The 12,033-nt window shown below is 43.4% G+C and overlaps 1 long non-coding RNA gene across 1 annotated transcript; it reads right to left on the bottom strand.

Annotated features, from left to right (window-relative positions):
• Positions 1-2,061: 2,061 nt before the first annotated feature.
• LOC145395674 (uncharacterized) lies at positions 2,062-8,074 on the bottom strand. The gene is made up of 3 exons (XR_013896648.1): positions 7,962-8,074; positions 6,338-6,912; positions 2,062-2,184 (listed from the first exon to the last, which is right to left on the bottom strand). It is a non-coding gene; the product is annotated as an uncharacterized LOC145395674 (long non-coding RNA).
• Between the last annotated feature and the right edge of the window lie 3,959 nt (positions 8,075-12,033).

Here is a 12,033-nt window from a genome sequence, read left to right as displayed (position 1 = left end):
TCATCACAAACCATCTCAGTCTACCCCTCCTCATCACAAACCATCTCAGTCTACCCCTCCTCATCACAAACCATCTCAGTCTACCCCTCCTCATCACAAACCATCTCAGTCTACCCCTCCTCATCACAAACCATCTCAGTCTACCCCTCCTCATCACAAACCATCTCAGTCTACCCCTCCTCATCACAACACCAATACACTCCAGTCCCATCCTTCCTCCCAAACCATCTCAGTCTACCCCTCCTCATCACAACACCAATACACTCCAGTCCCATCCTTCCTCTCAACTCTTCCATCAAAATACTCTACAGATATGATGACGATGATAATAATAATAATAATAATAATAATAATAATTAATAATAATGATAATAATAATAATAATAATAATGAAAAAGGTCAATCATCTCACCTGCATGGTACTCCAATGGGCAATTTTCAAAACAGAAATAAACTGAGCACACTTTATACAACAGGTTTTGAAAAATAGCAGACTGAGTCAATGTACATGACTACAGATTATGGCGTCTGGCAATAGATAGATAGATAGATAGATAGATGGAGCAAAGTTATAGAGATATTTATATAGATTCATTGATATATATGGCTGGGTGGGTGAGCCAGGCCAAGACATTTATAAAGCATGGTTTGTGGGGAAATTATCAGCCTTGGGTTCTTCCTTCCTTCAAAATTAAAAAAGATGGCTATGTAAGTGAGCAATATCAAGAAATTTAAAAGGATGGTTTATGGTGAAATTCTCGGCCTTGGGTTCTTCTTCCTTTCAAAATAAAACTAAAAGACTACTGATTTATACAGCAAAATTAATGGCCGGTATTTTAGTTCTATGGGTTAAATTTTCAAATATATATTAGTGATTTATTGTGTGTTTTTTTTTTTCCTGTATTGATGGTTTATGGTGAAATTCTCAGCCTTGGGTTCTTCCTTTCAAAATAAAACTAAAAGACTAATGATTTATACAGCAAAATTAATGGCCGGTATTTTAGTTCTATGGGTTAAATTTTCAAATATATATTAGTGATTTATTGTGTGTTTTTTCCTGTTCTGATATATATTGAATTTTGAAAAGCAATTCTGACTCAGCCTGCTGTACTCGTACACTGAATATTTAGTGATGGAGGGGGAGGAGGAACAGGAGGAGGAGGAGCAGGAGGAGGAACAGGAGGAGGAACAGGAGGAACAGGAGGAACAGGAGGAGGAACAGGAGGAGGAGGAGGAACAGGAGGAGGAACAGGAGGAACAGGAGGAGGAACAGGAGGAAGAGGAGGAGGAACAGGAGGAAGAGGAGGAGGAACAGGAGGAAGAGGAGGAACAGGAGGAGGAACAGGAGGAACAGGAGGAGGAAGAGGAGGAAGAGGAGGAGGAACAGGAGGAGGAACAGGAGGAAGAGGAGGAACAGGAGGAGGAACAGGAGGAAGAGGAGGAACAGGAGGAGGAACAGGAGGAGGAGGAGGAGCAGGAGGAGCAGGAGGAGGAGGAGGAGGAACAGGAGGAGGAGGAGGAGGAACAGGAGGAGGAGGAACAGGAGGAGGAGGAGGAGGAACAGGAGGAGGAACAGGAGGAGGAGGAACAGGAGGAGGAGGAGGAGCAGGAGGAGGAGGAGGAGGAGGAGGAGGAACAGGAGGAGGAGGAGGAGGAGGAACAGGAGGAGGAGGAGGAGGAGCAGGAGGAGGAGTGGTAGTAGGAGAAAAAAGGAGGAAGAAGAGGAAGAAGCCTAGAAGAGGAGTAGGAAGAAGAAGACAGAGGAGGAGGAGGAGGAAGAATGGTAGTAGAACAAAGGAGGAAGAGGAGGAAGGCCAGAAGAGGGGAAGGAAGAGGAAGATGGAGGAGGAGGAGGAGGAAGGCAAGTATTAATAGTAGCAGTAACACATGGCCTTGGACGTAGCAGTAGTCTTGATAGTAGTAGTAGTAGTAGTCTGGCTGTCACTCTCTCTCTTGGTGGTCACCGCTGATGCCTTGGACGTAGCAGTAGTCTTGATAGTAGTAGTAGTAGTAGTAGTAGCAGTAGTCTGGCTGTCACTCTCTCTCTTGGTGGTCACCGCTGATGCCTTGGACGTAGCAGTAGTCTTGATAGTAGTAGTAGTAGTAGCAGTAGTCTGGCTGTCACTCTCTCTCTCTTGGTGGTCACCGCTGATGCCTTGGTCTGTGTTGGTCAAATCTGTTCAGCTGGAAAGACAGAAAAAAAGATTATTAGAAAACAAATGCAACTGGACAAAACACTGAGACAATTATTATATTGGACAAAAAACTAAGACAATTATCGTACTGGACAAAACAAACAGACATTTATCGTATTGGACAAAACACAGAGACAATTATCGTATTGGACAAAACACAGAGACAATTATTATATTGGACAAAACACAGAGACAATTATGGTATTGGACAAAACACAGATAATTATTGTACTGGACAAAACACAGAGACAATTATCATCATCATCAAAACCCTTGTCTCTCATCACCCAATCATCACCACCAAACCCAGAATCACCCCAGCTGGCCACAGACACACACACACTAATTATAAGAGAGCCAACTGGGAGGCGTTTGTAATTGAAACAGAGTAACATCTCGAAACACTAAGCAGTACAGTAAGACCTCGATATAATGGACTTCAATAGACCTGAGTTCGCTTTTATCGGACTCTTGCAGCTACCGGACTAAATTCCTATATATCGGAAAAAGTCCGATAAAGCCAGAAGCAGTGCGGACTGCCTGACCACTCCAGCTGTGTTCACCATGATCAGGTAAATAAGAGACATGTTTACCAGTGTATAATATAATCTATCTATCTATCTATTATACCACTGGATTAATATAGTGAAGGTATAACACAGTACAGTATTATTATATATATTATACCACTGGATTATTGTAGTGAAGATAGTAAAGTACCGCAGTGGTAGTCAAAGCAGTTTAAAAACCATTCATGCGACCCGGACTGATGTCTGATATATCGGAAAAAGTCCAGGTCAGCAGGGGGAGTCCAGCACTTTTATCGGACTTTTGCGTTTTTTGGAATGGCTTGGGCCCCTATTAGTCCATCATGGTGAGGTCTTACTGCACACCCATCACAAACATCAACACCGCTGCGCATACGTTCGATACAATCACACAAAACGCAGACAAACGACACACATCCCCAGAGGCAACAGAAGGAGACGCAACCCCAACCTCACACCGGAAATTCAAGGCCTCATCAGACAACGGGACACACTGCGACACTCCCCAACACCCCATACACACGACACCATACAACAAACACTCAATTAACACTAAAATATCAGAACAGCAAAAACCAAACTGAAATAATTACCTCCAAACACCTGACCACTAGACAAACATCAGCAAACACTACACAGCATCACACTCCCCACCCGCAACACCACACAATCACACGCTGCCATCAGGACGACAGACACCATACCCTCAAACAAACACGCACACACTCTCATCAACCGTTTTTCACACGTCACTCATCTAAACACCCATCCCAAAGACCTACACATCATCCGACCTAAGAGACAGCTCCCCACACACCTCGACTCGCACCTTCCACTTACAATCATGCTAAACAGATCATTAAAACCCTTACGCACTCATCTGCCTGTGGAGCATACAACATACACAACATACACCAAACTCTATCTATCTATTGCCAGACGCCTTAATCCTGTAACGGGTGGCCACAAACAAATCGCCTCCATGTCACCCTGTCCCTGCTACTAAATCTTTCCTCCACCTCTCCACTTCCTAAATCTTTCCTCCACCTCTCCACTTCCTAAATCTTTCCTCCATCTCTCCACTTCCTAAATCTTTCCTCCATCTCTCCACTTCCTAAATCTTTCCTCCACCTCTCCACTTCCTAAATCTTTCCTCCACCTCTCCACTTCCTAAATCTTTCCTCCATCTCTCCACTTGCTAAATCTTTCCTCCACCTCTCCACTTGCTAAATCTTTCCTCCACCTCTCCACTTGCTAAATCTTTCCTCCATCTCTCCACTTGCTAAATCTTTCCTCCACCTCTCCACTTGCTAAATCTTTCCTCCATCTCTCCACTTCCTAAATCTTTCCTCCATCTCTCCACTTGCTATATCTTTCCTCCATCTCTCCACTTCCTAAATCTTTCCTCCATAACATCCTAAATCTTTCCTCCATCTCTCCACTTGCTAAATCTTTCCTCCATCTCTCCACTTGCTAAATCTTTCCTCTATCTCTCCACTTGCTAAATCTTTCCTCCATAATGTCCAAAATCTTTCCTCCATCTCTCCACTTGCTAAATCTTTCCTCCATCTCTCCACTTGCTAAATCTTTCCTCCATCTCTCCACTTGCTAAATCTTTCCTCCATCTCTCCACTTGCTAAATCTTTCCTCCATCTCTCCACTTCCTAAATCTTTCCTCCATAACTTCCTAAATCTTTCCTCCATCTCTTCCAAATCTTTCCTCCATCTCTCCACTTGCTATATCTTTCCTCCATCTCTCCACTTCCTAAATCTTTCCTCCATCTCTCCACTTCCTAAATCTTTCCTCCATCTCTCCACTTCCTAAATCTTTCCTCCATAACTTCCTAAATCTTTCCTCCATCTCTTCCAAATCTTTCCTCCATCTCTCCACTTGCTATATCTTTCCTCCATCTCTCCACTTGCTAAATCTTTCCTCCATCTCTCCACTTCCCAAATCTTTCCTCCATAACTTCCTAAATCCTTCCTCCATCTCTCCACTTCCTAAATCTTTCCTCCATAACTTCTTAAATCTTTACTCCATAAGTTCCTAAATCTTTCCTCCATCTCTCCACTTGCTAAATCTTTCCTCCATCTCTCCACTTGCTAAATCTTTCCTCCATCTCTCCACTTGCTAAATCTTTCCTCCATCTCTCCTAAATCTTTCCTCCACCTCTCCACTTGCTAAATCTTTCCTCCATCTCTCCACTTGCTAAATCTTTCCTCCATCTCTCCACTTGCTAAATCTTTCCTCCATCTCTTGTAAATCTTTCCTCCATCTCTCCACTTGCTAAATCTTTCCTCCACCTCTCCACTTGCTAAATCTTTCCTCCATCTCTCCACTTGGTAAATCTTTCCTCCACCTCTCCACTTGCTAAATCTTTCCTCCATCTCTCCACTTGGTAAATCTTTCCTCCACCTCTCCACTTCCCAAATCTTTCCTCCATAACTTCCCAAATCTTTCCTCCATCTCTCCACTTGCTATATCTTTCCTCCACCTCTCCACTTGCTAAATCTTTCCTCCATCTCTCCACTTCCCAAATCTTTCCTCCATAACTTCCTAAATCCTTCCTCCATCTCTCCACTTCCTAAATCTTTCCTCCATAACTTCTTAAATCTTTCCTCCATAAGTTCCTAAATCTTTCCTCCATCTCTCCACTTGCTAAATCTTTCCTCCATCTCTCCACTTGCTAAATCTTTCCTCCACCTCTCCACTTGCTAAATCTTTCCTCTATCTCTCCACTTCCTAAATCTTTCCTCCATCTCTCCACTTGCTAAATCTTTCCTCCATCTCTCCACTTGCTAAATCTTTCCTCCATCTCTCCACTTGCTAAATCTTTCCTCCATCTCTCCACTTGCTAAATCTTTCCTCCATCTCTCCACTTGCTAAATCTTTCCTCCATCTCTCCACTTGCTAAATCTTTCCTCTGCACTTCCCAGATCTTTCCTCCACCTCTCCACTTGGTAAATCTTTCCTCCACCTCTCCACTTGCTAAATCTTTCCTCCACCTCTCCACTTGCTAAATCTTTCCTCCATCTCTCCACATTCATCCACACACAACATTTCTTAAGTCACATGAGGCAGCTTCAGGGACTATGGAAAATAATACGAACTCTCCAAAAGATCGTAACTCAAACTTCTCTTAGGTAAACGGCCAATCGTAGCTACGCATAAAAACACACTCCCTTAAATTATCCATAAACACAAAACAGAACTCTTATCGGGTAAAACAGAACTCTTATCGGGTAAAACAGAACTCTTATCGGGTAAAACAGAACTCTTATCGGGTAAAACAGAACTCTTATCGGGTAAAACAGAACTCTTATCGGGTAAAACAGAACTCTTATCGGGTAAAACAGAACTCTTATCGGGTAAAACAGAACTCTTATCGGGTAAAACAGAACTCTTATCGGGTAAAACAGAACTCTTATCGGTAACAGAACTCTTATCGGGTAAAACAGAAATATTATCGGGTAAAACAGAACTCTTATCGGGTAAAACAGAACTCTTATCGGGTAAAACAGAACTCTTATCGGGTAAAACACAAATATTAATCCAAAAAACAGAATTCTGAATCTAAAAAACAGATTTCTTACCTTTTACTGGACAGGATTCTGAATAATCTCTTGCTCTCTCTCTTCTTTCTCCTCTCTACTCTCTTCTCTCTCTCTTTACACTTTCTCCTCTCTGCCAACTCTCTTCTGTCTCTCCTCATCTTATCTCTTCTTTCTCGTACTCTCTCTCTTCTCTCTCTCTCTTCTCATTTTCCTCCTTCTTTCTCCTCTCTACTCTCTTCTCTTTCCCTTCTCTCTCTCTTTACACTTTCTCCTCTCTGCCAACTCTCTTCTGTCTCTCCTCATCTTATCTCTTCTTTCTCAAACTCCCTCCTGTCTCTCTCTCTTCTCTCTCCTCTTCCATCTCTCTCTTCTCATTTTCCTCCTTCTTTCTCCTCTCTGCTCTCTTCTCTTTCCCTTCTCTCTCTCTTTACACTTTCTCCTCTCTGCCAACTCTCTTCTGTCTCTCCTCATCTTATCTCTTCTTTTTCAAACTCCCTCCTGTCTCTCTCTCTTCTCTCTCCTCTTCCGTCTCTCTCTTCTCATTTTCCTCCTTCTTTCTCCTCTCTGCTCTCTTCTCTCTTTCTCCTCTCTTCATGGCTCTGCTCCACACCACTCTGGAAGAAATATAATTCATGTTTAATTATACAAACTCATAAACACTTCCTCTTAAACAATATATACATTTTTCCCATTCATTTTACAGTGTATGGAAAATGGTTTCAGATAATCAGGTGTATGGGCTTGTATGGCCATGAAAATTATCTACCTATTGCCAGATGCCTTAATCCTGTATGGGGTGGCCACAAACAAATCACCTCCACGTCGCACAGGGTGTATATGGCAAAAAATATAGATATGGACCCCTTCTTAGATGCCATTTGTGGATCCATTTTCTATCACCCAAAAAAAATATTAGGCCTGGTTAGAGCTGGATTCAATTAATTTCCATATATAACACTAAAAAAAATAATTATCCATCATTAACATAGAGAAAAAAGAGAGAGAAAAACTGAAAAAATAATTGTCTTGTGTGGCTTCATGATTAGGTCTTAAAATTGGCTTCTGGTTCCTATATATATAAAAAACCTGCCCAAAAAAATCTAATAATTACTAAATCACCCATAGGTAGTTTTTATTCATCATTATTTATACAGAAATTTGGAGAAAATATATGATAACCATGAGAGGGTAGATTTTATAATAGTAGTAGCAGCCCCGTGCATATCTAGACGTAAACCCAGTGGACTGCAGGCTGGAATAGACCTCTCGTGACCACCATCCACCCTTCAGGGGATAGGGAGGGACCTGAGGGACGTTTGATGGGGCCGTGGAGCCGCCCTGGCTATATATCTGCGTCACCACACGCAGGCGACCCTCTCCAGCATCCCGCATCCAACCCAGGTACCGTCTCCAATTTAAACCCTTATTTCTAGTTCATTTCCATATTTACCTCGTATTTTATCACTTCCATCTTGCCTCTATAATCTCCCGCTGAATTTGACGCCATAGGGAGTTCAAAATAGGTGTAAATAAAGAGAAAATAGGCCAAAATAAGAGACGGTATCCTCCAGCATCCAGCATCACACCCAGGCGGCATCTCCCTTAATCCCTTATAACTAGCTAAATTTAAAATATATCCAGTATTATTGCACTTCCATCTTACCTCTATATTCTCCCGCTGATGTGGACGCCATGGGGACCTCAAACTAGGCGTAAATATGGAGAAAATGGGTCAATATAAGAGACGGTATAGCACCACCTGTTCAGATCTCCACGCGTAACATGGCTGGTGTCGGGGTACCTGGAATGGCTCCGGCTTAATCTTAAATAATTACCGTTTTTCTCGGCTTTAGTTTCCCCTGTCGCCATATTTCTCATTGTGAAGAGGAAAATTATTATACACATATTTTGACCCTGCATTCGATATATTGTGACAATTATTAGTGATTCAAAAATATAGACGAGAAATAAGCCTAAGACATGTACTTACTAAGCCTTTCGAATACAGGAACTCATACTCGGCCATTGAATATACTCTTTTAAAAATACAGACTCACCAATTCATAACTTGAAATTACTACAAATAGCAATAGAAAAATGAAGCTTTGTAGCAATTTAGGAAATAAAGATGAAATTTAAATATACGTAAAAATATTCGATGATTTTTTATGTTGTGTATCAGAGAAAACGACTAATTTTTAGGGGTAACTCTATCAAATTCCCTTCGTTCGGGACTGAGTTTTTGTAGTTCTCTCTATCTCTCTCTGGCATTATCTATCTGTCTATCTGTCTATCTATTTATCTATCTATCAGTCTACCTACCTACCTACTTACCTATCTATCCATATACCTACTTATCTCAATTTACCTTCCTAACGATTTAACTATATATCTGTCTACCTACACCCCTACCTTCTTACCCATCTGTCTATCTATCTATCTATCTACCTGTCTATCTGTCTATCTATCTATTTACCAACCTACTTACCTGACTGCCTGCCTCTTTGTCTCTCTCTCATTTGTCATAATTTCCCTCTGTATTTCTCTTTCTCGGTCTGCCTCTCCTTCCACACCCAATTTTCATCCTCCATCCTCTCCACATGCCCAAACCATCTCAGTCTACCCCTCCTCATCACAAACCATCTCAGTCTACCCCTCCTCATCACAAACCATCTCAGTCTACCCCTCCTCATCACAAACCATCTCAGTCTACCCCTCCTCATCACAAACCATCTCAGTCTACCCCTCCTCATCACAAACCACCTCAGTCTACCCCTCCTCATCACAAACCATCTCAGTCTACCCCTCCTCATCACAAACCATCTCAGTCTACCCCTCCTCATCACAAACCATCTCAATCTACCCCTCCTCATCACAAACCATCTCAATCTACCCCTCCTCATCACAAACCATCTCAGTCTACCCCTCCTCATCACAAACCATCTCAGTCTACCCCTCCTCATCACAAACCATCTCAGTCTACCCCTCCTCATCACAACAGCAATACACTCCAGTCCCATCCTTCCTCCCAAACCATCTCAATCTACCCCTCCTCATCACAAACCATCTCAGTCTACCCCTCCTCATCACAAACCATCTCAGTCTACCCCTCCTCATCACAAACCATCTCAGTCTACCCCTCCTCATCACAACACCAATACACTCCAGTCCCATCCTACCTCTCAACTCTTCCATGGTAAACCCAGCCCCCCCAGGCCTCACACTCAGGGACGCACTGCACATCCACCTAATCATTGTCATTTCTGTACGTTTGAGCCTGTGAATATCCTCTTCCTTTACTGCCCAGGTCTCACTACCATACAGCATTACACTCCTCACTACCATACAGCATTACACTCCTCACTACCATACAGCATTACACACCTCACTACCATACAGCATTACACACCTCACTACCATACAGCATTACACACCTCACTACCATACAGCATTACACTCCTAACACACACTGCATAAATCACTTAGGAAAAGGTGTTAGGGAGCTTCCTTTACTGCCCAGGTCTCACTAACTTACAGCATCACACTCCTAACACACACTGCATTAATCACTTAGGAAAAGGTGTTAGGGAGCTTCCTTTACTGCCCAGGACTCACTACCATACAACATTACACTCCTCACTACCATACACTCCTTACTACCATACAACATTACACTCCCCACTACAATACACTACCATACACTCCTCACTACCATACAGCATTACACTCCTCACTCTCATACACTGCCATACACTCCTCACTACCATACAGCATTACACTCCTCACTCTCATACACTGCCATACACTCCTCACTACCATACAGCATTACACTCCTCACTCTCATACACTGCCATACACTCCTCACTACCATACAGCATTACACTCCTCACTCTCATACACTGCCATACACTCCTCACTACCATACAGCAGTACACTTCTCACAACCATACAGCATTACACTCCTCATTACCAAACACTACCATACACTCCTCACTACCATACAGCAATACACTCCTAAAACATGCTGCATAAATCACTAAGGGAAAGGTGTTAGGGAGCTTCCTTTACTGCCCAGGTCTCACTACCATACAGCATCACACTCCTCACTACCATACACCACCATACACTCCTCACTACCATACAGCAATACACTCCTAACACATGCCACATACGAAGCTCCCTTAGCACGTAGGGAGAGGCCTCTCAATATCAGGAGAGGCAACAGCTCCCTGAACTTCTTCCAACCACTGCTCACCCTAGCCACAGAGCTGCTCCAGCCCCACCTCCAGCTCTCCACGACACACCACACACATGAAATAGATAGATAAATAGATAGATAGACAGATAGATAGACACATAGATAACATGTCTCCCAAATAACAAAACTCTTCCACACACTCGAGACTCACCAGCAAGTTCAATCCTTTCACACCTGATAATCTCCACCTGCTCTCCCCGACACACACACACACACACACACACACACACACACACACACACACACACACCTCCCCGACACACCTCACACACACACACACACACACACACGCACCTCTCCGACACACACACACATGAAATAGGCATGATCTCGCAGTCTACCCCTAATACCACTACATCTCTTATGCACCCACTTATCACAAACACTGCATTATCGGTGTTTGTGATAAGTGGGTGCATAGGAGATGTAGTGGTATTTGAGGTAGACTAACCCCACGCTGAGGGTGCTGGTGGAGGTGGAGGAAGATAGGAACAGCCATGCAGAAGTAGAGACAGCAGGATTTGAGGTCATTGTGGGTGGATGTGGATTTGGTACAAGAAAGACGGAAGGAGAGCAGATGCTAGGGTTATACCAGTACAATATAAGAGTGGCGTACACCTGTTTCAAAAAGAGTACCATCTCTAAACATTTACGAGTGGCGAGGTGGAATTACATATTGATTACACCATGTACAGTAAGTGTCGGGAAGTGGAGGTCAAGAAGTGAAAGGAAAGGAAGATGGGAGAGAAGAGGGAGAGGAGGATTGAAGTGTGGAAGCTGAAGGAACAATATAGAAGAAGAATATTTGGACAGTTGGGAGGAAGTGAGAAATACAATGATGGCGGTGGCAGAGGAAGAGTGTGGAGAGACAGGTGGAGGAAGACAGAGGGAGAGGGAGAAATGGAGGTGTGTGGAGTGGCAGGTGGAGGAAGACAGAGGGAGAGGGAGAAATGGAGGTGTGTGGAGTGGCAGGTGGAGGAAGACACAGGGAGAGGGAGAAATGGAGGCGGCAGAGGAAGTGTGTGGAGTGACAGAGAGAAGACAAGAGCACGAGCATGGCGGAGGTGGAGTGAACGTATGAACAGTGAACAGGGAGTGAGAGGCGTGTTCAGAATGTCAAAACAAATGAGGGAAGAAGAGAAGAAGATCAATAAAGTGAAATTCATGAAAGATTAAAGCGTAGACAGGTTAATGAAGGAGAAAGACATGTTGAGTAAGTAGGAAGGCGAGTGAAGTGTAGTGTTTGGCCAAATATTCATGGATTAATTGAGAAGAATGGACCAAAGGCGTTGTCTCTCTCTATCTCTTGCCAGACGCCTAAATCCCGTAAGGGGTGGCCACAAACAAATCGCCTCCATGTCACCCTGTCCCCCGCCATTTCACCGCCCCGCTCCCAGTTCACATCCTACTCTCTCATATACCTCTCCACTCCATCCCTCCATCTCATCCTTGGCCTCGCACTTCCTCTACCCCCCTC

The sequence above is a fragment of the Coenobita brevimanus genome, chromosome 32 (genome assembly GCF_032717465.1).
Source record: "Coenobita brevimanus isolate Jiangsu-jjx chromosome 32, ASM3271746v2, whole genome shotgun sequence".
In the NCBI taxonomy this organism is placed as follows: domain Eukaryota; kingdom Metazoa; phylum Arthropoda; class Malacostraca; order Decapoda; family Coenobitidae; genus Coenobita; species Coenobita brevimanus.
Note: the sequence above shows the minus strand (reverse complement) of the source record. Positions and strands in the feature narration are given on the sequence as shown.